This window comes from Bufo bufo, chromosome 5 (assembly GCF_905171765.1).
Source record: "Bufo bufo chromosome 5, aBufBuf1.1, whole genome shotgun sequence".
Lineage (NCBI taxonomy): Eukaryota > Metazoa > Chordata > Amphibia > Anura > Bufonidae > Bufo > Bufo bufo.
In genome coordinates this window covers 82497562-82521045 of record NC_053393.1, presented here as the reverse complement: position 1 = coordinate 82521045, position 23484 = coordinate 82497562, and the positions used below count along the sequence as shown (strand labels likewise).

Genomic DNA, 23484 nt, shown 5'->3' with positions numbered 1-23484 from the left:
ACATAAATAGCACTTATCTGCAGACAACTGACGACTGAGGACTGGGAACTGGGAACAGCATGCACACACACTCCAGGAAGTTGTATCAGCCGCACACTACTGCATTATGGGGAGGAACTTAAAGGGTAGCGATCAGTCTGACTGCATGACAGCTGAGATAGACTAACGAGATGAGAAACTAATCCAAAACAAAGAAATTCAAGGAGGAGGATCTGAGAAGCTCCTGTGAGCGCTTCTCAGCTGTCTGGCAGTGACAGTACCCCTCCCTCTAGGAGTGGACTCCGGACACTCAGGGCCCACCTTCTAAGGATGGGACCTATGGAAAGCCCTGATGAGACGAGAGGCCTTAATGTCCGTCACTGGGACCCACATCCTCTCCTCAGGACCATAACCCTCCCAATGAACGAGGTACTGGAGGGAACCGCGGACAAGACGAGAATCCACAATCCTAGAGACCTGAAATTCAAGATTTCCATCAACCATAATCAGAGGAGGAGGCAAAGGCGAGGGTACAATAGGTTGAACATAAGGTTTCAATAAGGACTTATGAAAAACATTATGGATCTTCCAAGTCTGAGGAAGATCAAGACGGTAGGCAACAGGATTGATGACAGACAGGATCTTGTAAGGCCCAATAAACCTAGGACCCAACTTCCAGGAGGGAACCTTCAATTTTATATTCTTGGTAGACAACCACACCAGATCACCAACATTCAGGTCCGGACCAGGCACACGTCTCTTATCCGCCACACACTTATATCTCTCACTCATGCTCTTTAGATTATCCTGAATCTTTTGCCAAATAGATGACAAAGACGAGGAGAATCTGTCCTCATCAGGCAAACCAGAAGAGCCCTCTCCCGAGAAAGTCCCAAACTGCGGATGGAACCCATATGCACCAAAAAATGGTGACTTATCAGAGGACTCCTGACGACGGTTATTTAAAGCAAACTCAGCAAGGGACAAAAAAGAACACCAATCCTCCTGATTCTCCGCCACAAAACAGCGCAGATATGTCTCCAGATTCTGATTGACGCGCTCTGTCTGGCCATTCGACTGCGGATGGAAAGCAGAAGAGAATGACAACCGAACCCCCAAGCGAGAACAGAAAGCCTTCCAGAATCTGGAAACAAACTGCGTGCCCCTATCAGAGACTATGTCTGAAGGAATCCCATGCAATTTGACAATGTGGTCAATAAATGCCTGCGCCAGCGTCTTAGCATTGGGCAAACCAGGAAAAGGGATAAAATGCACCATTTTGCTAAAACGGTCCACCACCACCAGAATCACAGACTTCCCCGAGGAACGAGGCAAGTCCGTTATGAAGTCCATGGACAGATGTGTCCAAGGACGGGAAGGAATGGGCAAAGGAAGGAGAGGACCTGATGGCCGTGAATGAGGGACCTTGGCACGAGCGCAAGTCTCGCAAGCTGCCACAAAACCCTCAACCGACTTACGAAGCGCAGGCCACCAGAATCTCCGAGCTATGAGATCCAGTGTGGCTCTTGCCCCCGGGTGCCCAGCAAGGACCGTGTCGTGGTGTTCTTTAAAAATCTTGTGTCTCAAAGCGAGAGGCACAAACAACCTCCCAGGAGGACAAAGATCAGGAGCTTCTGACTGGGCTGCCTGCACCTCTGCCTCCAATTCAGGAAAAAGAGCAGAGACCACCACACCTTTAGCCAAAATGGGACCCGGGTCTTCAAAATTCCCACCTCCTGGAAAACAACGTGACAGGGCATCTGCCTTCACATTCTTAACCCCAGGGCGGAACGTAACAACAAAATTAAACCTTGAAAAGAACAAAGACCATCTGGCCTGTCTCGGGTTCAGACGCTTGGCTGACTCCAAATAGGCCAGATTTTTATGGTCAGTAAACACGGTAATAGGGTGTCTGGCTCCCTCTAGCCAATGGCGCCATTCCTCAAAAGCCAACTTGATGGCCAACAATTCCCTATCTCCCACATCATAATTTCTCTCTGCGGAGGAGAGTTTCTTTGAGAAAAAGGCACACGGTTGCCATTTGGCAGGAGAGGAACCCTGAGACAAGACCGCACCCACCCCTACCTCAGAAGCATCAACCTCAACTATGAAGGGTAACGAAATATCAGGTTGTACTAGGATGGGAGCGGAAGCAAAACTCTCCTTGATATTAGAAAAGGCCTTACGCGCCTCTATCGACCAGGAAGAAAAATCTACCCCCTTTCTGGTCATATCAGTGAGTGGTTTAACAACAGAGGAATAATTCAAAATAAATTTCCTGTAATAATTGGCAAAGCCCAAAAAACGCATCAGCGCCTTCTGATTCTCAGGAAGCTCCCACTCAAGCACAGCGCGGACCTTCTCGGGGTCCATGCGAAAACCAGAAGCGGAGACAAGAAACCCCAGAAATTGGATTTCTGGAACCGCAAACGCACATTTTTCCAGTTTTGCATATAATTTATTCTCCCGCAGAATGAGCAAGACCTGACGTAAGTGTTCCTTATGAGTCTTGAAATCAGGAGAAAAAATCAAAATGTCATCCAAATACACTAATACAAATTTTCCCATTAAATGATAAAAAATGCTGTTGACGAAATGCTGAAAACGGCTGGGGCATTCATCAAACCAAAAGGCATAACCAAATTCTCAAAATGGCCCTCAGTGGTATTGAAAGCCGTCTTCCATTCGTCTCCTTCTCTGACCCTAACCAGGTTGTATGCCCCTCTTAGGTCTAATTTGGAAAAGACTTTAGCCCCAACAACCTGGTTAAACAGGTCCGGGATCAGAGGAAGCGGATAAGGATCACGAATAGTGATACTGTTCAGCTCCCTGAAATCCAGACAAGGTCTTAAAGAACCATCTTTTTTCTTAACAAAGAAAAAACCAGCGGCAACAGGTGACTTCGAGGGTCGTATGTGTCCTTTTCTCAAACTCTCAGAGATATAAGCCCGCATAGCGACCCTCTCAGGTTGGGAGAGATTGTATAAACGAGATTTAGGCAGCTTGGCGCCTGGGATGAGATTAATAGGGCAATCATACTCCCTGTGCGGAGGCAAACCCTGAACTCCACTCTCAGAGAAGACATCCAAAAATTCAGAGAGGAAAGGTGGTACAGTCTTAGTAGAAACCTCAGAAACAGATGTTATGAGGCAATTCTCTCTGCAAAAGTTACTCCAACCATTTATTTGCCTCGCTTGCCAATCAATGGTGGGGTTATGTTTAGTGAGCCAGGGTAGCCCCAACACTAGAGGAGTAGGCAAACCGCTAAGGACGAAACATGACACATCCTCAACATGAGCATCACTCACAATTAAACGGATATTGTGAACTATGCCCTTTAATGATTTCTGAGAAAGTGGAGCGGAATCAATAGCAAAAACAGGAATATCCCTTCCCAAAGTGCATACCTGGAAACCATGAGTTATTGCAAATTGATTATCAATGAGGTTGACAGCTGCTCCACTATCCACAAAAATCTCACAAAAAATGCTCTTGCTCTCTAGCGCCACCCTAGCAGGCAGGACAAAACGGGAACTACAAGCAAACGGAAAACCTTCAATTTCCGCCTCAACCCTGCCAATAGTAACAGACGGAACATTTTTAAAATATTTTTTCCTTTTTGTCTCTTTATTACTCCCATTAAACTGCCTGAATCTCCTTGATGGACAAACATTTGCCAAATGATTTATACCTCCACAACAAAAACAAACCCTTCCATGCGGGCTGAATCTTCTATTGTCAGAGGCAATCAACCCCAGCTGCATGGGCTCCTGCTCAGAAGGGGCTGACAGCGACTGAGACTCCTGCGCACAGAATGAGACCGCTGCACTGTTCCGAGACTGAGTAGGACAGGAAGGAGAGATCTCTCGTCTCTCTCTAAGACGCCTGTCAATACGAACGGCCTGAGACATAGCAGAGTCCAAGGAGATAGGCCTCTCATGAAAGGAAAATGCATCTTTCAATCCCTCTGAAAGACCATGGCAAAATTGACTTCGGAGTGCAGCATCATTCCAACCAGTATCAGCTGCCCATCTCCGAAATTCGGAGCAGTATATCTCTGCGGATTGTTTACCCTGGCATAACAGACGTAGTCTAGACTCAGCCAGAGCAATACGATCCGGATCATCATATATCTGACCCAGGGCTAAAAAGAATTCATCCACTGAGCGGAGGGGCCGTGCCCCCTCCGGTAGCGAAAAGGCCCAAGACTGAGCGTTACCCCTGAGCAGCGATACAATGATCCCCACCCTCCGTTCTTCATCACCAGAAGAATGGGGAAGAAGGCGAAAATGGAGTTTGCAAGCCTCTTTAAAATGCACAAAATTCTCATTACCCCCAGAGAACGTATCCGGGAGCGAGATCTTGGGCTCAGCACAAACTCCATGAACGCAAGCTGAACCGGTCACTTGAAACTGAGAAAAAATCCTACGGAGATCAGCTACCTCCAATGAAAGACCCTGGAGGCGTTCAGCCAAAAGTAAAACCGGATCCATGCTTGAGACGGTTTTGGCGGCTGATAATGTCACGGATGGTGTACAGGAAACAAGACAATACCATATAAACAATGTCTCTCTGGATCCACAACTAAGGAACAAAGGGAGACCCCTGCAATAGAGCTGCCGCTCTCCCTCACTGCTCAGCCTATGCGAACACCCCAAAGGGGGATGGCTGCATATCCACGTTCCTCGGCTATCTATTACCTGAAGACCCTACAATAGTGAAGGGACACGACCACCGTCTCCCTACACTGACACGGAGGGAGTCAGGGTCACCTGGATCCAGAAAAGACAAAAACATAAATACATAAACAGCACTTATCTGCAGACGACTGACGACAGAGGACTGGGAACTGGGAACAGCATGCACACACACTCCAGGAAGTTGTATCAGCCGCACAGTACTGCATTATGGGGAGGAACTTAAAGGGTAGCGATCAGTCTGACTGCATGACAGCTGAGATAGACTAACGAGATGAGAAACTAAACCAAAACAAAGAAATTCAAGGAGGAGGATCTGAGAAGCTCCTGTGAGCGCTTCTCAGCTGTCTGGCTGTGACACTCTCTCCTCTGCCTGGGTGCCTGGGCCTAAATGTGTGACAGTGGCCTGTTCCAGTGGTGGGTGACGTGAAGCCTGATTCTCTACTATGACATGAATACAGATTCTGCGCTGACATAAGGCCAGATTCTCTGTTACGGGACCTCTCTCCTCTGCCTGGGTGCCTGGGCCTAAATGTGTGACAGTGGCCTGTTCCAGAGGTGGGTGACGTGAAGCCTGATTCTCTGCTATGACATGAAGACAGATTCTGCGCTGACATAAGGCCAGATTCTCTGTTACGGGACCGCTCTCCTCTGTCTGGGTGCCGGGGCCTAAATGTGTGACAGTGGCCTGTTCCAGTGGTGGGTGACGTGAAGCCTGATTCTCTGCTATGACATGAATACAGATTCTGCGCTGACATAAGGCCAGATTCTCTGTTACGGGACCTCTCTCCTCTGCCTGGGTGCCTGGGCCTAAATGTGTGACAGTGGCCTGTTCCAGTGGTGGGTGACGTGAAGCCTGATTCTCTGCTATGACATGAATACAGATTCTGCGCTGACATAAGGCCAGATTCTCTGTTACGGGACCTTTCTCCTCTGCCTGGGTGCCTGGGCCTAAATGTGTGACAGTGGCCTGTTCCAGTGGTGGGTGACGTGAAGCCTGATTCTCTGCTATGACATGAAGACAGATTCTGCGCTGACATAAGGCCAGATTCTCTGTTACGGGATCGCTCTCCTCTGTCTGGGTGCCAGGGCCTAAATGTGTGACAGTGGCCTGTTCCAGTGGTGGGTGACGTGAAGCCTGATTCTCTGCTATGACATGAATACAGATTCTGCGCTGACATAAGGCCAGACTCTGTTACGGGACCTCTCTCCTCTGCCTGGGTGCCTGGGCCTAAATGTGTGACAGTGGCCTGTTCCAGTGGTGGGTGACGTGATGCCTGATTCTCTGCTATGACATGAAGACAGATTCTGCGCTGACATAAGGCCAGATTCTCTGTTACGGGACCGCTCTCCTCTGTCTGGGTGCCGGGGCCTAAATGTGTGACAGTGGCCTGTTCCAGTGGTGGGTGACGTGAAGCCTGATTCTCTGCTATGACATGAAGACAGATTCTGCGCTGACATAAGGCCAGATTCTCTGTTACGGGACCGCTCTCCTCTGTCTGGGTGCCGGGGCCTAAATGTGTGACAGTGGCCTGTTCCAGTGGTGGGTGACGTGAAGCCTGATTCTCTGCTATGACATGAAGACTGATTCTGCGCTGACATGAAGCCAGATTCTCTGCTATGGCATGAAGAGACTGATTTTCTGCTGACATGAAGTCAGATTCTTTGCTATGGCATGAAGAGACTGATTCTCTGCTGACGTGAAGCCAGATTCTCTGCTATGGGACCTCTGTCCAATTGATATTGGTTCATTTTTATTTTTTTAATTTTAATTTTAATTCATTTCCCTATCCACATTTGTTTGCAGGGGATTTACCTACATGTTGCTGACTTTTGCAGCCCTCTAGCTCTTTTTTGGGCTGTTTTACAGCCTTTTTAGTGCTCAAAAGTTCGGGTCCCCCTTGACTTCAATGGGGTTCGGGTTCGGGACGAAGTTCGGATCGGGTTCGGATCCCGAACCCGAACATTTCCGGGAAGTTCGGCCGAACTTCTCGAACCCGAACATCCACGTGTTCGCTCAACTCTATCTACCAATACTCTCCCTTTATTCCCTCTATCACACCTTTTTTGGCAACTTGTGTCTGCACTTTGCATACATAGCCAATACACATCTTTTCAGATCGCTAGCTGCTCACAGAATGGTATATCTTCCTTCTGACCAAAAGGACCTGCTCCCCGATCGGTTGACAGTGCTGTCTATCAACCTCTCAGCCAATCAGGACAAGCCCTCAACCATTCTTCTTAGTGTCATGTGATCCTTCATCTTCATCTTTCCTCCTGTTTTCCCTGCCAATTTTCACAGTAAAATGTTGCTGGGCGCTGTTTTTAGGGCGATTTGTCAACAGCAAATAGCCAAAACTTTAGATTTGATTGGCGGATTAATTTTTGAGAAATTCATAATGAATCCAATCTGTTTACAATTGATTCGCTCATCTTCTGAGGTACAGGGGTGCAAACAAATTTGATTCACGACGAATTACTTTGTCACAAAGCACATTTCTTTGTAAGTAGTGGGTGCAATGACGGGGGGTGGCGATTGCTTCGCCCCCGCCCCTCCCTCCGTTCATTGTACCTCTTAGAAGCCACATTCATAGCTGATCGCGGCATCTGATAGCAATAATACAGTGTAAAATTGTCCTCATCCATTTGATCACGAAGAGTCGGCTGACACCATCTTGATTGAAGATCTAGCGCAAAATATCGCAAGGCCCCTGATGACGTCATCATATTGGCAAGCGTGGGTCATACGTCCCCCCACGCACAGGATTTTGTGCGAGATCTTTAATCAAGATGGCAGCGACCGGCTTTTCGTGCTGAAACGGATGAAATAAGTATGATTTTTTTTTTGTTTTTTTCCCCATTTCAGGTCAAATTAATTTTTGACCATGAAGCACAAGGAAATTCGGCTTCACGACCAATTATATTTTCCCTGAAATTCAGTTCAAAATCCACTTTGTGGAGTTCAACACTAACTGTCATGTACTATATGCAGTCTCATTAAAATTTTTTACAGTAATCATGGGATCACCCTTTTAGTTAACTTGTTCGACGCCTTTCATAGTAATTTTCATATTGTTCATACTGGTTTGACATTTCTCCATCTTCGTTTCACTTTTGCCGTCATAAAATATTAACTGTGCTGTAATCACACTGGTTTATAAGAAGGGCGCAGCTTCTGCTTAACATTCGGATTATTATAAGCATTATACTGGGGAATGAGGCCATTTCTCATATCAATAGCCTAATAATCAGCGCAGTTCACAAGCTCATTTGCATTTTTTTATTTTACATGTAATCACTTAAAAAGAGCAGGTTCATTACCGAAAACCCACAATTGTTCATCAGAGCAATCAGAGCGAATAAAAGGAGGAAAACTTCCAACCAGTACAGATTCATCATTAGTTTGAACTATTTTTCAAAAGTGTATTTTTTTTTTTATGAATAATTATCGTCAGAACTGCAAAATGGAAAAATGAAAAAATAAAAAAAATAAAAGAACTAGGTAACTAGAGATGAAAAGCAGAACCGGTGAAAAGAATATTTTGATATCCTCAAACAAAACCTTGTAGTATAAAAAGTCATACAATTATCCAATATGCTATCTATATCCATTCTGAGCGTTTCAAGACCTCTGTTTGCTGTCATTGAATAGAAACCTTGCCTAGAGTATATATAGCAGATCTGGTCATGTGATGGGCACACAGGTACGACAGTGATTACAGGTACAGTTATCACAGCTGTGGCTTGTAACGAGCCATGCACCTGATATAAGATATAAAGCATAAAAGATTCTGCAAGCAGAGATCTTGAAAAAAACGTGTAGTTGATGCAGAAAGTATATTGGAATCAATATCCGTCCGCAGTTATGTAACTTTACATTAAAAAAAATCTCACTAGTGGTAGAAGCCAAGTTGCAAGCCACAAATTTAATTTGGAACAACAAGTCCTATAATTGTCAGTTTCCTTTGTCGAGAATCGAAATAAACAAGATGATGTCTTTAACATTTTGTCTTGGGCGCACTCTTTAGGAATAAAGGAGGCATAACAAGTGAGTTTGATTGATAATAAATATATGATAAAAGAGAGTCTGTCAGCAGTTATGACCATGCTAAACTGCTGGCAGCTCTAGGTGGGGGCTGAGGAGAGCAGTACAAACATAAGTTTCTTAGAGCTTTTATTATCTACAGTAGTTTGAATATGAACTTTTATTCTGCTAGATTCAGCTTCTGCAATTGCCCAGGAGGGGGAGCTTTATTGTGAATACCTATTTGCTGCTTCACAGGCCCTCCCCTCTGCTTTGTGTGATAGTGGTAGTATCCAAACAGGAGACCAATGCAGCTGTCACTGAGGGCAGAGGTGACGTTCCGCCTCCATTGCATTTAAAAAGCAGAAAATGGCAGAATAAAAGTTAACACTACTTATGTTAATAAAAGCTGCACAAAAGGTATATTTGTCTTGCTCTCCCTCCCGTCTCTACCTAGTGCTGTCAGCAGTTTAGCATTGTGAAAACTGCTGACAGATTCCCTGTTCAGGGTGCATTTACATCACAGTTTAGCTTTCCGTTCTTCTGTTCCGTCAGTCTATCAGAAGAAGAAAGAGATAAAAAAAAAAACGGATCCTTTACATTATTTGTTATCTGTTTGAGCCATTTCTGTCTGAGATACGTTTTTTTAGACGGAAAAAAAGTCCTGCATGTAGTACTTTTTTTCCGTCTAATAAAAGGAACTCCGATGGAAAAAGCTCAAACGGATGACAACTGATGCAAAAAAAAACGGATCCTATGCAATCCTATGCATAAGGGCTCATGCACATGACCGTATGTATTTTAAGGTCCGCAAATCACAGATCCGCAAAAAATACGGATGACGTTCATGTGCATTCTGTATTTTGCGGAACGGAACAGCTGGCCCCTAATATAGCAGTACTATCCTTGTCAGTCTAATATAACAGTACTATCCTTGTCCGTGATGCGGACAATAATAGGAAACGGAATGCACACGGAATAACTTGAATGAATGAATAGTTCCGCATACGGTTCGCAAAAAAAAAGGACACGGACATTTGTGGGCATGAGCCCTAACCTGTTTTTTTACAGGATCCTGTTTTGTTTTTTTCTCTCTCTCTCTTTTTATGACGGATCAGAAGAACAGAAAGCTAAACGGTGATGTGAATGCACCTTTAGGCCTCTTGCACATGAGCATGACGGATGCGTTCAGGGTTCGTTCAGTGATAATCGCGGGATTTTGCTTGCGCGTGAAGTCAGTTTTGTATGCAGTTGCGTTATTGCGTTTTTCACTCATGGATGACAAGCGGATTGCATGCGTTTTTAACACGAGCGAAAAAAAATATCCATCCTCTAGATTTACCTTTTACAGTAAACACATTAAATACCCCCAGCATGCATAGGCATTTTAGACAGGAAATGTTTTCAGGGAGAGTTGGGAGTTTGGGTGGTTAGTTGTGTTTTTTTAATATATATAGGGACTCACAAGATAATAAGGCCCCTATAACGTGGGTTGCGAGCTTACATATTTTGCTTTCAGATATTGTTTATAATATGGTCTGGGAAATATGTACTAATACCTCATTAATATAAATTGTAATATCTAGCACTAAATGTATGTATGCTTCACCATCATCATTAATAAAGTCGTAGTTGGCCTGATTATGACTAAATAAAAACTATCATTTCATGTGTCATGTCACTAAACTCCATCTGTATTGTGTTTAATATCGTGTGCATAATGTACGTTATATTGTAGTAATTTATTTTCGGTAGCTATGTATTATAAAAAAAAATATGTAGAATAAAGATTGTAAATGTGTTTTTTAATTTTAAAACCAAATACATTTTCTTGTGTGTAAAGGTTAGGGTACTTTCACACTAGCGGTTTTCTTTTCCGGCATAGAGTTCCATCCTAGGGGCTCGATACCGGAAACAAAACTGATCAGTTTAATCCCCATGCATTCTGAATGGAGAGCAATCCGTTCAGGATGCATCAGGATGTCTTCAGTTCAGTCTTTTTGACTGATCAGGCAAAAGATAAAACCGCAGTATTCTAAGGTTTTATCTCCGGCCAAAAAAACAAAAAAACTGCCTGAGTGCAATTTTTTCCATAGGAATGTGTTAGTGCCGGATCCGGCATTCAAAATACCGGAACGCCGCATCCGTTCTTCCGGATGACACCGGAAAGACGGATCTAGCATTTCAATGCATTTTTCTGACTGATCAGGCATTTTTAAGACTGATCAGGATCCTGATCAGTCTTACAAATGCCAACAGTTGGCATACGTTTTGCAGTTCTGGCGACGGAACTGCTTGCCGGATCACTCTGCCGCAAGTGTGAAAGTAGCCTTAGATAAATCATGTTTATATAGTAAGTGTATTTGGCTTATATCAATGTATATAAAATTTTTATAATTAGTCATGTGGTCTGTGTTACTGCTACATAAATATCATTATGCACTGTGTATAATAAAGACAACGAACACTGAAATGCATGAAAATAAAAATCTGTTTAATAAAACACAGATAAGGCTACTTGACTATTTTTGTTCTTAAATATAATATATATAAAATATCAAAACAAAAAATTATAAATTAATGAACCTGCAAGGTGGAGATGGGGGACCCTGAAATTGAGGGCCATGGTTGGATTGTTGTGTAGAGGGGCCTGAGTGCACAGATGGGCCAGCCTGGGATTAGGAGGGGACCCTCTGCCCATATGAAGTCGGAGCCTGATATGGTTGGCCATATGGCCGACTTGCTATGCCATAATGTTCCCTACTACTAGCGAAATGTTGCGGACCATGTAAAGGCTGTGGAATGGGCATTGGGCAGGGGCCAGACGGGTGCCCATGGGTGATCCACTTTTCAAGACAGACAAACATGTCTGTCGGGTCATTGGGTGGCGTGGCTCCCTCCAGAACAATTCCAACAGACGCTTTGGTTCTTAGCAATCGTTCTGGAGGCAGACTGCGAAAATAAGGGACCACACTTCAACAGTACAAGTCAAATTGGTCCTCCTGTTGGACTGTAGACAAATAATCCAGGATCTGGCTATTGACTAGAGCTTCGGCAGGAGTATGGCACGTCTCCTTTGCCGACTTGGTAGGGGCAAAGTGGGGGGGGGGGGATCGACTCCAGAGGCAGCGGGACGTGAGGCTGCAGAAGTGCCCGGTCTTTCTTCCATCTGTGAAGGAGGTGGGCCAGAGGGAGCCTCCTCCTCACAGGTGCTAGAATGCTGGGGAGCCGACTCGTCTGCTTCCTCCTCAAGGTTGTCCCCCGTTCTTCACAACATAAAAGAACAGAGCATGTAAATTATTATATGAACACATTTTTTTAATGTCAGCTAAATACACTGAACACATATTACTACATTAAAGAGGACCTTTCACCACTCCTGACATGTCTTCTTTAATTACTTCATGTATTCCACATGTAATAACAATTCAGGATGTTGTGCAATTCCTTTATATTATTTCTACTAGAAGTTATGAATGATTTGCTTATAGCCAGGGGCGTAACGATCGATGTCGCAGAGGGTGCAGCTTGCTGCAAGTTATTTTATGGCCAGTCCAGGCCCCTGTGCCTGGCCAGCGGCGTCCCACCTCCACCCATACCCTCCACGGCGCTGCGCCTCTTGCTGAGATGATCCTGCGGGATCACGCGAGTTGCAGCAGCCAAAATCCGTGCACTGGACGCAAAAGGTAAGGCGGAACGTGGGCTTGAAGTCCAGACATTGCGGGTGGGAGAGGGACCGGTGCAGCAGAGCCGGGAGCAGCAGCCAAGCAGCCCATACCAGCCCCATCCTGACAGTCCCAGCAGCCAGACTCGATCCGGTTCATTCAGCTCATCCCTCCCCAGTGATCTGCAACAGCTGCACATTGTCCTGTTATTCAATAAGACCTGCCCCTGGGATGAGTTTAGCCTACACCCGCTGCACCCTGAGCCCCTGTGCTGTGTACCTCCAGCCCCTTGTGCAGTGCACCCCCTACACCACCAGCCCCCTGAGCTGTGCACCCCCAGCCCCCTGTACTGTGCACCGCCTGCACCCCCAGCCCCCTGTGCTGTGCACCCCCTGCAGCCCCAGCCCTTGTGCGTCCCATGTACCCCCATCCCAGCACAGGGAGGAAAAAGGGAAAGCCCTGCCCAAGGGAGAGGGAAAGGTGGTGACCCCTAACTCACCTTGCGGCTGGCACCTGACTGCCCTGACGTCCCTAGACGGGTTCCTCACCCGTGCGGCGATCACGTGCCTAAACCCTGGCTTTCCCTAAAATGAGCCCTATATAGTGAACGAGCCGGTGGGATCGCTAGTCCGCACCACTCTCACTAAGAGGGAAACACCAGGGAGAGGACAGACAAAACAGACAAACACATACACCCAGGTGGGCGACCACAATAAACCACAAAGGTCCAACAGGGATCCGGAGGGTAGCGTTCTGGACCAACTACCAGAGAACGCAGCAACACAGCTTCAGAGGGTCAGAATAGATGTCCAGGCAGGAAGTTCTATATCTGGCAACCAGAGAAGTGTGAGAGAGGACTATAAGGAGGTTTGGGAGTGCTGGACAAGGAACAGCTGAGGAGAAGGAGCTACAGATCCTTGAGCGAGCCAAAAGGGTTTGCAAAGCAAACCCAGAAAGCTACCATAAGGAAAACAGCCCTATCTTAAATAGAGCGTGCAGCCAACTGCTGCGACTTCCTGACCCCGGGTATAACTGAGTCAGGCGTGGTTCTCGACACCCTCGTGACAGTACCCCCCTCTCTACGAGGGGCCTCCGGACACTCAGGACCAGGTCTCTCAGGATGAGAGGCATGAAAAACCTGAACTAGCCTGTCGACGTTTACCTCAGACGCAGGAACCCACATTCTTTCCTCGGGACCGTAACCTCTCCAATGCACCAGATATTGAAGAGAGCGGCGGACCCGACGAGAATTAACAATTTTGGATATCTGAAATTCTAGATTACCATCCACGACAACAGGAGGGGGTGGCAGCGGTGACGGTTCTAGAGGTGGAACATATTTTTTGAGTAACGACTTATGAAAAACATTATGAATTTTAAAAGTCTGAGGTAACTCCAGGTGAAAAGCCACGGGGTTGATGATGGCTACTATTTTGTAAGGGCCAATAAACCTAGGACCCAGTTTCCAAGAGGGAACCTTCAATTTAATATTCCTAGTAGACAACCACACATAGTCATTCACTCCTAGGTCCGGACCTGGCGACCGTCTCTTATCAGCCATGCATTTGTATTTACCTCCCATATTTTTCAAGTTAGCTTGCACCTTCTGCCATACCGATGAAAGAGATGACGAAAACCGTTCCTCTTCGGGAACCCCAGAAGACCCCCCCTCTTTGAAAGTACAGAATTGGGGGTGAAAACCATATGCACCAAGAAATGGTGACTTGCCAGTGGATTCCTGACGACGATTATTTATGGCAAACTCAGCTAACGGTAAATATGATGACCACAACTCTTGGTTTTCAGACACAAAACATCTTAGATATGTCTCAAGGTTTTGGTTGGTACGCTCAGTCTGTCCATTCGACTGAGGATGGAAAGCTGAGGAAAAGGACAAGTGTACCCCCAAACGGGAACAAAAAGCTTTCCAAAATTTAGAAATAAACTGGGTACCCCGATCCGAAACAACATCGGAGGGGACCCCGTGAAGCTTCACGATTTCACTGACGAATACCTGAGCAAGAGTCTTAGCATTAGGTAGTGCGGGTAACGCAATGAAGTGTACCATTTTGCTAAACCTGTCCACTACTACCAAAATAACTGTTTTACCCGCAGACAAAGGTAAGTCAGTGATAAAATCCATTGACAGATGTGTCTACGGTCTATTGGGAATGACGAGTGGTAATAGAGACCCTGCAGGACGTGTATGTGAAACTTTTGCGGGCGCACAGGTAGAACAAGAAGACAGAAAATCCAATACATCCTGACGCAACCTTGGCCACCAAAAACGACGAGACAATAGCTCCAAGGTTGCTTTACTACCCGGGTGCCCAGCAAGTGCCGAATTATGATGTTCCTTTAATAATTCGAAACGTAGGTTCAACAGTACAAACAATTTCTCTGAGGGGCAAGAGACCGGGGCGTCCCCCTGGGCCTCTAACACTTTCCCCTCCTGAACAGAGTGTACCGCAGAAACAACCACTCCTCTTTGAAGAATGGGCACCGGATCACTCACATTACCCCCTCCAGGGAAACAACGAGATAGTGCATCAGCCTTGGTGTTCTTTGCCCCAGGACGATAGGTAATCACAAAGTTAAACCTGGTAAAAAATAGCGACCACCTAGCCTGTCTAGGGGTGAGACGCTTAGCTGATTCGAGGAACAGAAGATTTTTGTGGTCCGTAATCACAGTGACGGGGTGGACTGCCCCCTCTAAAAAGTGACGCCACTCCTCAAACACAAGTTTAATAGCTAATAGTTCTCTATTGCCAATATCGTAGTTCTTTTCTGCTGCAGATAGTTTTTTAGAAAAGAAAGCACAAGGACGCCATTTGCCAGGAGACGGACCCTGAGACAGCACCGCACCAACTCCCACCTCTGACGCATCGACTTCAACAATAAAAGGCTGAGAGACATCAGGTTGGACTAGTACAGGTGCTAAGGTAAACCTCTCTTTTAGAGAGGAAAAAGCAACTTTAGCGGCGTCAGACCATTTAGAAAAATCAGTCCCCTTCCTAGTCATGTCAGTAAGGGGTTTTACAATAAGTGAATAATTTTTAATGAATTTCCTATAGAAATTTGCGAAGCCCAAGAACCGTTGTAGTGCTTTGAGGTTCTCAGGAAGATCCCAATCTAAAATTGCCTGGACCTTCCTAGGATCCATACGGAAACCTGAAGCAGATAAAAAAATAACCTAGGAATTGTATCTCCTGAACGGCGAAGATACATTTTTCAATTTTAGCATATAATTCATTCGTCCGTAGGACCTGCAGTACTTGTCTGACATGCACCTCATGTGTTCTCAGATCAGACGAATAAATTAAAATATCATCTAGGTATATTACCACAAACCTGCCGATTAGATGACTAAAAATGTCATTAACGAAATGTTGAAAGACGGCAGGAGCATTGGTCAGACCGAAAGGCATAACTAGATTTTCATAATGCCCCTCAGGGGTGTTAAACGCTGTCTTCCACTCATCCCCCTCCTTAATACGAATCAGATTGTAGGCCCCCCTAAGATCAAGTTTGGAGAACCACCTAGCACCCGCAATCTGGTTAAACAGGTCAGGAATGAGAGGAAGAGGGTATGGGTCTCGGATGGTTATCCGATTTAATTCGCGAAAATCTAGGCAAGGACGCAGGCCCCCATCTTTCTTTTTAACGAAGAAAAACCCTGCAGCCACGGGTGAAGAAGAGGGTCTGATGTGTCCCTTAGCCATGCTCTCAGAGATATAATCTTTCATGGCTTGTCTCTCTGGACCCGAAAGATTATATAACCTGGTCTTGGGTAATTTTGCGCCGGGAATAAGGTTAACCGGGCAATCATAAGGGCGATGAGGTGGTAACTTCTGACAACCCTTTTCAGAAAAAACATCCTCAAAATCAGAAATAAATGTAGGTAGGGTAGTTATGGAGGCGACTAAGCAATTGCTATTTAAGCAATTTTCTCTGCACTGCTCACTCCACTCCAATATTTCCCTGGCCTGCCAATCCACTACTGGATTGTGCGCTACCAACCAGGGAAGACCCAGCACTACCGGAGTGGGAAGCCCCTCCAGAACATAACATGAAAGCAACTGGTTATGGTGGTCCCCTACCCGAAGGTGTAAATTATGAACAATGTGGGAGAGGTTTCTCTGAGACAGAGGAGCAGAATCAATAGCGAATATGGGAATGGGTCTCTGTAACGTACAGAGAGACAAACCCAAAGTGCGGGCAAAATGGGCATCTATCAAATTTACCCCTGCTCCACTGTCTAGAAAGAAAGAAATAGTCTCCGTCTTATCACCAAAAACAATAACCGCTGGCAACACAAATTGCGATGTACGTATGGAGGAAACGTATACCCCCCGGCTGACATCCTCCACACAGCCTGGGGTTAGTAGTTTTCCGACGGTCTTTTGTTTCTGAGGAAAGAAGGACAGACATTAATGAAATGACCCCTCTCCCCACAAAAAAAACAAAAAACACGCCTACGGCGAGCCTCAGGAGGACGGACCTGACGAGTAGTTCCTCCTAGCTGCATAGGCTCGTCTAATCCGTACAGACTAACTGCTGCTTGGGAGGGGTTACCAATTGCTCCGGTTTTTTCAACCTGTCCCTAAGGCGTCTCTCTATACGGATAGAAAGGGACATAACCGCATCAAGGGAAAAGGGGGTCTCATATAATGCAAGCGCATCCTTAACCCTTTCGGATAACCCAGAGCAGAACTGACTCCTGAGAGCCGGGTCGTTCCATTGGGTATCCGTAGCCCACCTACGGAATTCAGAGCAATACTCCTCTACCGGCCGCTCTCCTTGTAAGAGTCTCCGTAATCTTGATTCAGCCAGTGCGACTCGGTCAGGGTCGTCATATATGAGACCCAAGGCCCCGAAAAACTCATCCACTGACCGAAGAGCCTGGGAATCAGTAGGTAAAGAGAACGCCCAGGACTGCGGGTCCCCCTGCAGCAGGGAAATAACAACCCCCACCCGCTGTTCTTCATTACCAGAGGAGTAAGGGCGCAGTTTAAAATATAATTTACAGGCCTCACGGAATGTCAAAAACTTGTCCCTTCCCCCAGAAAATCTGTCAGGGAGAGGGACCTTGGGTTCCGCAACAACCTGGTTACCAGTAGCAACCGCTGGGCTTGCAGTCAGTTGCAATCGCTGCTGTTGCTGGAGGACCGACTCCTTCAATCCTGCCACCTCCAAAGACAGGCCATGAAATTGTTTGGACAGAGCAGCAATTTGATCCATACTGGATTCTAAGTAGGCAAATTTTTTTTTTTTTTTTACCTACACAAAATAAGGGCCAGATATAATGTAATGATCGACGTCACGCACAGGGAGGAAAAAGGGAAAGCCCTGCCCAAGGGAGAGGGAAAGGTGGTGACCCCTAACTCACCTTGCGGCTGGCACCTGACTGCCCTGACGTCCCTAGACGGGTTCCTCACCCGTGCGGCGATCACGTGCCTAAACCCTGGCTTTCCCTAAAATGAGCCCTAGATAGTGAACGGGCCGGTGGGATCGCTAGTCTGCACCACTGACACTAAGAGGGAAACACCAGGGAGAGGACAGACAAAACAGACAAACACATACACCCAGGTGGGCGACCACAATAAACCACAAATGTCCAACAGGGATCCGGAGGGTAGCGTTCTGGACCAACTAGCAGAGAACGCAGCAACACAGCTCCAGAGGGTCAGAATAGATGTCCAGGCAGGAAGCTCTATATCTGGCAACCAGAGAAGTGTGAGAGAGGAATATAAGGAGGTTTGGGAGTGCTGGACAAGGAACAGCTGAGGAGAAGGAGCTACGGATCCCTGAGTGAGCCAAAAGGGTTTGCAAAGCAAACCCAGAAAGCTACCATAAGGAAAACAGCCCTATCTTAAATAGAGCGTGCAGCCAACCGCTGCGACTTCCTGACCCCGGGTATAACGGAGTCAGGCGTGGTTCTCGACACCCTCGTGACACCCAGAGGGGGTAAAAAACTACAATGCAATAGTAGGGGGGGGAGGTGCAATTCAAATTGTGCCCTGGGGCCCATAGAACTCTAGTTATGGCACTGCTCATAGCCTTCAGCAAGTAAGGGTACAGAGGGGTTGTGAGAAGTTGGGGGTGTACCTGCACACATAAACATGGCTGCACTGATTGGATAGAATAAGTCTGTGCAGGTACACACCCGCTAATTGTTATCATCCCTCTGTACCCTTTTATTGTAGGCAAATAGCAATTCTATTATAACTTCTAGTAGGAATAATAAAGGAACAGCACAACATACAGTCATAATAATAGATGCTCCATGATTGTTATTACATGGGGAATGCTAGAAACTAGTAGAACAAGCATGTCAGGAGTGGTGAAAGGTCCTCTTTAAGTAAGTAATCACTGAAGGTATATTGGTAAATGATCCTTGCTAATGTACTGTATATAATGTATCACTGAGGGCAAGGACCTAAAACTTTACTTTTATTTATAATCACAATAAAATAAAATTACAACTTGGATAAAGCATCCTGATTGGTGCGTAGAAAGCGCCGGGGGTCGCGTAACTAGTTAGCACGGAGGAGTCTCGTTCGTTATCGGAATTAACCAGACAAATCGCTCCACCAACTAAGAACGGCCATGCACCACCACCCACAGAATCGAGAAAGCGCTATCAATCTGTCAATCCTTTCCGTATCCGGGCCGGGTGAGGTTTCCAAATTGCTCCGCAAAGGCCGTATTCTCCTCCAAACACTCCTCTCTCATGCAATGGCTGAAGGCACATGCTGTGAAAGGCAACTTCCTGAATTTAAATCCCTTCAGTGTGCAAAGTTCCTTCGTTTACAACGCAACTCAGTGCATCCAGATGCAATGCGATTTTCATGCAGCCCCATTCACTTCTATAGGGCCAGCGTTGCGTGAAAAACGCAGAATATAGAACATGCTGTGATTTTCACGCAGCGCACAAGTGATGTGTGAAAAGCAACGCTCATGTACACAGCCCTATTAAAATGGATGGGTCCGGATTCAGTGTGTAACATCCCAGAGTATGTCACTAAAACTGTGTCACCCAGCTTCATGATGTTAAAGTGTAGATGTGTTGTCACCCTGTGTAACCTGACATTGCATTTATATTGTATGCTATTTCTATGTCTGTATTGAATGTATTTGCTGTAATTCCAAATGTACACCAGCAGGTGGCGGCAATATGCAGATAGTCTGTAGGACAGTTTAGTATACCTAGACTGGAATATTCCATTCCAGGCTAGTTTCCCCCATCTAAGGAGGAGTGGAATGTTCCCACATCCTACTTCAGAGGGAGGACAGAAAGTTCTAGGTAGTGTACCAGCCACTTGGGGTAGGCTGTGTGAATAGGAGCTCCCAGAAAATAGGGATCCCAACCAAGGATTCAGGCCTTTGCTGAGGCCCAAAGCAACCTTCCCAGCCTGAGTTCCTTACCTCAGCTGGATGACAAAGAAAGCAGCCATCTTCAGAACTACTAGATCTCCAGGAAGAAACCACCATTCCCTGCGAGCAGTCCTGTAAGTACAGATTCCAGAATACAAGGAGAAGATAAGTACCTCCATAGCTAGTCAGGCCCAAACCAAGCAGAACCCAAGACAGAGCAGTAGACAGATACCTGCCAGATTCTTAAAGGCGTATGTACTAGATGCAGAATATATTAATATAATTCCTGCCACATATTGCCAATACCTTCTGGGACCCAAGACTATTTCTGTAACATTTTATGGATCTAGAGCTGCATAAGATAACCTCAAGTAAAGACAAGTTGGACCCTATTCTCTGTGTGGAATTCCATCATTCATCCATTACTCCTATTTACAACACTCAATTTGTTGCATGTGAGCCAGGATACAGGAGTCCAGCCGTACTGCAGGTAGGAGTCACCGTTGACACAATACAGAGACAATATCCCCCTCTGGCATTCCTAACCTAGTACATGAGCTATACCATCTTAAAGGGCCCTTTTACAGTACCTGCGCAAGCTGCAACTGGTGTCACGAACTTAGTTACACCTAAATCTGACCCACTGCATAGCAGCCCCAATGACCCAGTGTCCGGCTTGTTGCAAGTGCGGGCGCAATGCGTTCGCATCACGCATTGCACCCACGCAGAAAACTCGTTCTTGTGAAAGTGGCCTTACTTGTATCATCGCTCATCAGCTGTTTGAAGAGTTTTCGTACTGGCTGTGCTTGGTAATGCAGCTTTGCCCTATTAACTGGAATAATTAATAATGCTAAAAAACACTATAATAAGCTCTAGGGTACTTTCACACTAGCGTTATTCTTTTCCGGTATTGAAATCCAGTAAAGGGTCTTAAAACCGGGAAAAAATAAACAGTTTTGTCCTAATGCATTCTGAATGGAAAGCAATCCGTTCAGTATGCATCCAGATGTCTTTCGTTCCATCCCTTGTACAGTATTTGACCAGACAAAATACCGCACTTGCCAGATCCGGCATTAATTTCCATAGATATGTATTAATGCCGGATCCGGTACCAAGTGTTTTGGAAATTACCGCATCGGTTTTCCGGTCTGCACATGCGACGGGATATAGGAGGAGCTAGTTTCTCTTTTGGTCTTTGAATACCGAATCCGTTATTCCGGATGATAACAGATAAGACGGAAAAAGCTATCCGTTTGTATACGGCTTGATTCTAACAACGCTAGTGTGAAAGTACCCTTATATCTTCAGTTGAATGTCTTTGCTACGCTATGTCGAAGATAATGTCTAATATTCAGTACATAGAGGCATTATATAGAACGGCACTCAGTGTGTAAAAGGCCATTTACGCCACTCAGTTCATTGTTTTGTGATGTGAACAGAACAATCTACCTCCCAAGCGACAAAGACATAATCTCGCTGTTTATCTATCCTTCATCTGTATCTCATTACTAACCGAACGGAAAAATCATTTAAGCAAAATTAACCTGTAAATGGAACATTGTTCTAATGAATGCCACATATGATGTTCGTGACCTTTCTACCAAAACTGAAAGGATCCAATTATTATCCCCGTAATTGTAACTTTTCTTCTTCCCCCACTAAGATACAATATTTATAAGAGAAAACTCAATACTATGAAGTCTCCTTGTACGTACCGCGGAGCCGCCATGCGATGGGTGTGCGAGGACAGAACGCTCATGTGGAGTGATGGGTATGAATCATTTTGGTGGAGACGAGCAGTCTGCTAGAACACATTTGTACTTAAATTATTACCCTGCATCCAAACATACATCAGGCCAAAATGCTTTCCATTATGAGACCTGCACATGAATCCGGGCTATCTTGCAGAAATTCTGTGTGGTTGTGTGCTTTTGCATTTTATACGATTCGTGGAATACTATATCTCCCTATGGAGTGGCATGAGGAGTCTTGTAGGCCATACATGCTCATCTGGAATTCTGGGAAGAAAGGGATGCAAATGAGCTGTTACCAAGCTTTGCCCCTGATACCATCAGATGTGAGGTAGCTATCCTAGGCCCAATTAAACCAGGACTCTCTGCTCTGCACTGATGAGGAACAATCACCCCGAAACATCTGTCTGCAGATGAGATGCTGGCTTATTTAATGGGGTTATCCAATGTCATAAAGAGCCTCCCCCATGTGCCGGGCCTCTCACATAGAATATACTTACCCCGCTCATTGTCCCTGAAAACATCCTATGTCTGGGGTGGTGGAGCAGCCAATGGCAAGCGGGGACGGGGACGAGCCTCCCTAGCGTCACAGGAAGCAGGGAGCCGGGTAAGTATATTTTGTGTGAGGGGCCCGGCACATGGGGGTGCTGTTTATGACATTGGATAACCCCTTTAATATCCAAGTCATGTCTCAAGGCCTGTCTAAAAGGTCAAACAATGATTTATAGGATAGCTGCCTTACATCTTGTCGCATTAGAGCCAGAATTCCGGAAAAGCGTTGCTTGACGTAAGACTCTTCATGCCGCTTTGGCGCTCTCCATAAGGAGATCTATTATTCCACAAATTATGACCTAGGCCTCTCACCCACTTAAGCCAGTAAACTCTGCTCTGCACTGATGAGGGGCAATTACCCTGAAACGGCTGTCTGCAAATGAGGTGCTGGCTTATTTGTTATCCGAGTCATGTCTTATGGCTAGTGTTGAGCTAATCGAAGACCATGAAGTTGAATTAGATCCGAATTTAAAGGAAAATTCAATTTGTCGCAAAGCTGAATTTCCACATGCTTTGTGGTAACGAATCAATTTTCCCTGAATGGCGGTAAAAAAACAAAAAAAAATCATACTTACCTCATCCATTTAAGCATGAAGAGCAGGACGATGCCATCTTGATCCTACGCAAAATCCCGTGCACAGTGACATATGACGTCACCATGCCAGCCGATGAGATGTCATCATCGATATTTTGCGCTGGATCTACAATCAAGATTGCGGTGGCCGGCTGTTCACAAGTTAAAAATAAAACAACAAAATAAGGCTGGTTTCACGTCACAGATTCATTTTTCGTTCTTCTAAGCCAGGCATCCTCAAACTTGCAAAACTACAACTCCCAGCATGCTCAAACAGCCTACATGTATCAGCCTACAGCAGAGCATTGTGGGAGTTGTAGTTTTACAACAGCTGGAGGGCCGCAGTTTGAGGATGCCTGTTCTAAGCCATCAGAAGAACAGAAAAAACAAACAAGATCCTGTAAAATAAAAACGGATCCTGTTGCATCTGTTATGCACATTTGGCATCTGATGATGTGAAACCAGCCTAAGACTGTATATTGTGTGTTTGGATTGATAGAAACCATTGGTCACTGCCAGCAGGAGTTACGTGGAGTGCACACTGTCGCTATAAGCAACTTGGTGGAAGATACGGAAATAAACCGAAAAAGTAAGAGCTCCATTATAACAGTAGGGTCACCTGTTTCTGTTCGTCCCATAGACTTCTACAGAACTGCAACGGACATGTTACTCTGGATTACTTTGTTGTGCGAATGAGAAGCGCAGGGGACTGCAGTGGAGGGGTGATAAATATCTATAGATTTTGATTCAACATAATATATTCTGTGCTATTATGGAAGGTGTATTCCCAAAATGTTATGGAGGCCATTGTGGCACCAAAAGAGGCTAAATGCTGCACCTATCTGACATTGGTGTCATATCCTAG

General features: G+C 45.6%; 1 long non-coding RNA gene across 1 annotated transcript; it reads left to right on the top strand.

Moving 5' to 3' along the window:
- Positions 1 to 1685: 1685 nt before the first annotated feature.
- On the top strand, positions 1686 to 19023 carry LOC121002105. Its single transcript, XR_005779220.1, has 3 exons — positions 1686 to 1695; positions 4065 to 4066; positions 18885 to 19023. It is a non-coding gene; the product is annotated as an uncharacterized LOC121002105 (long non-coding RNA).
- Positions 19024 to 23484: the final 4461 nt, after the last annotated feature.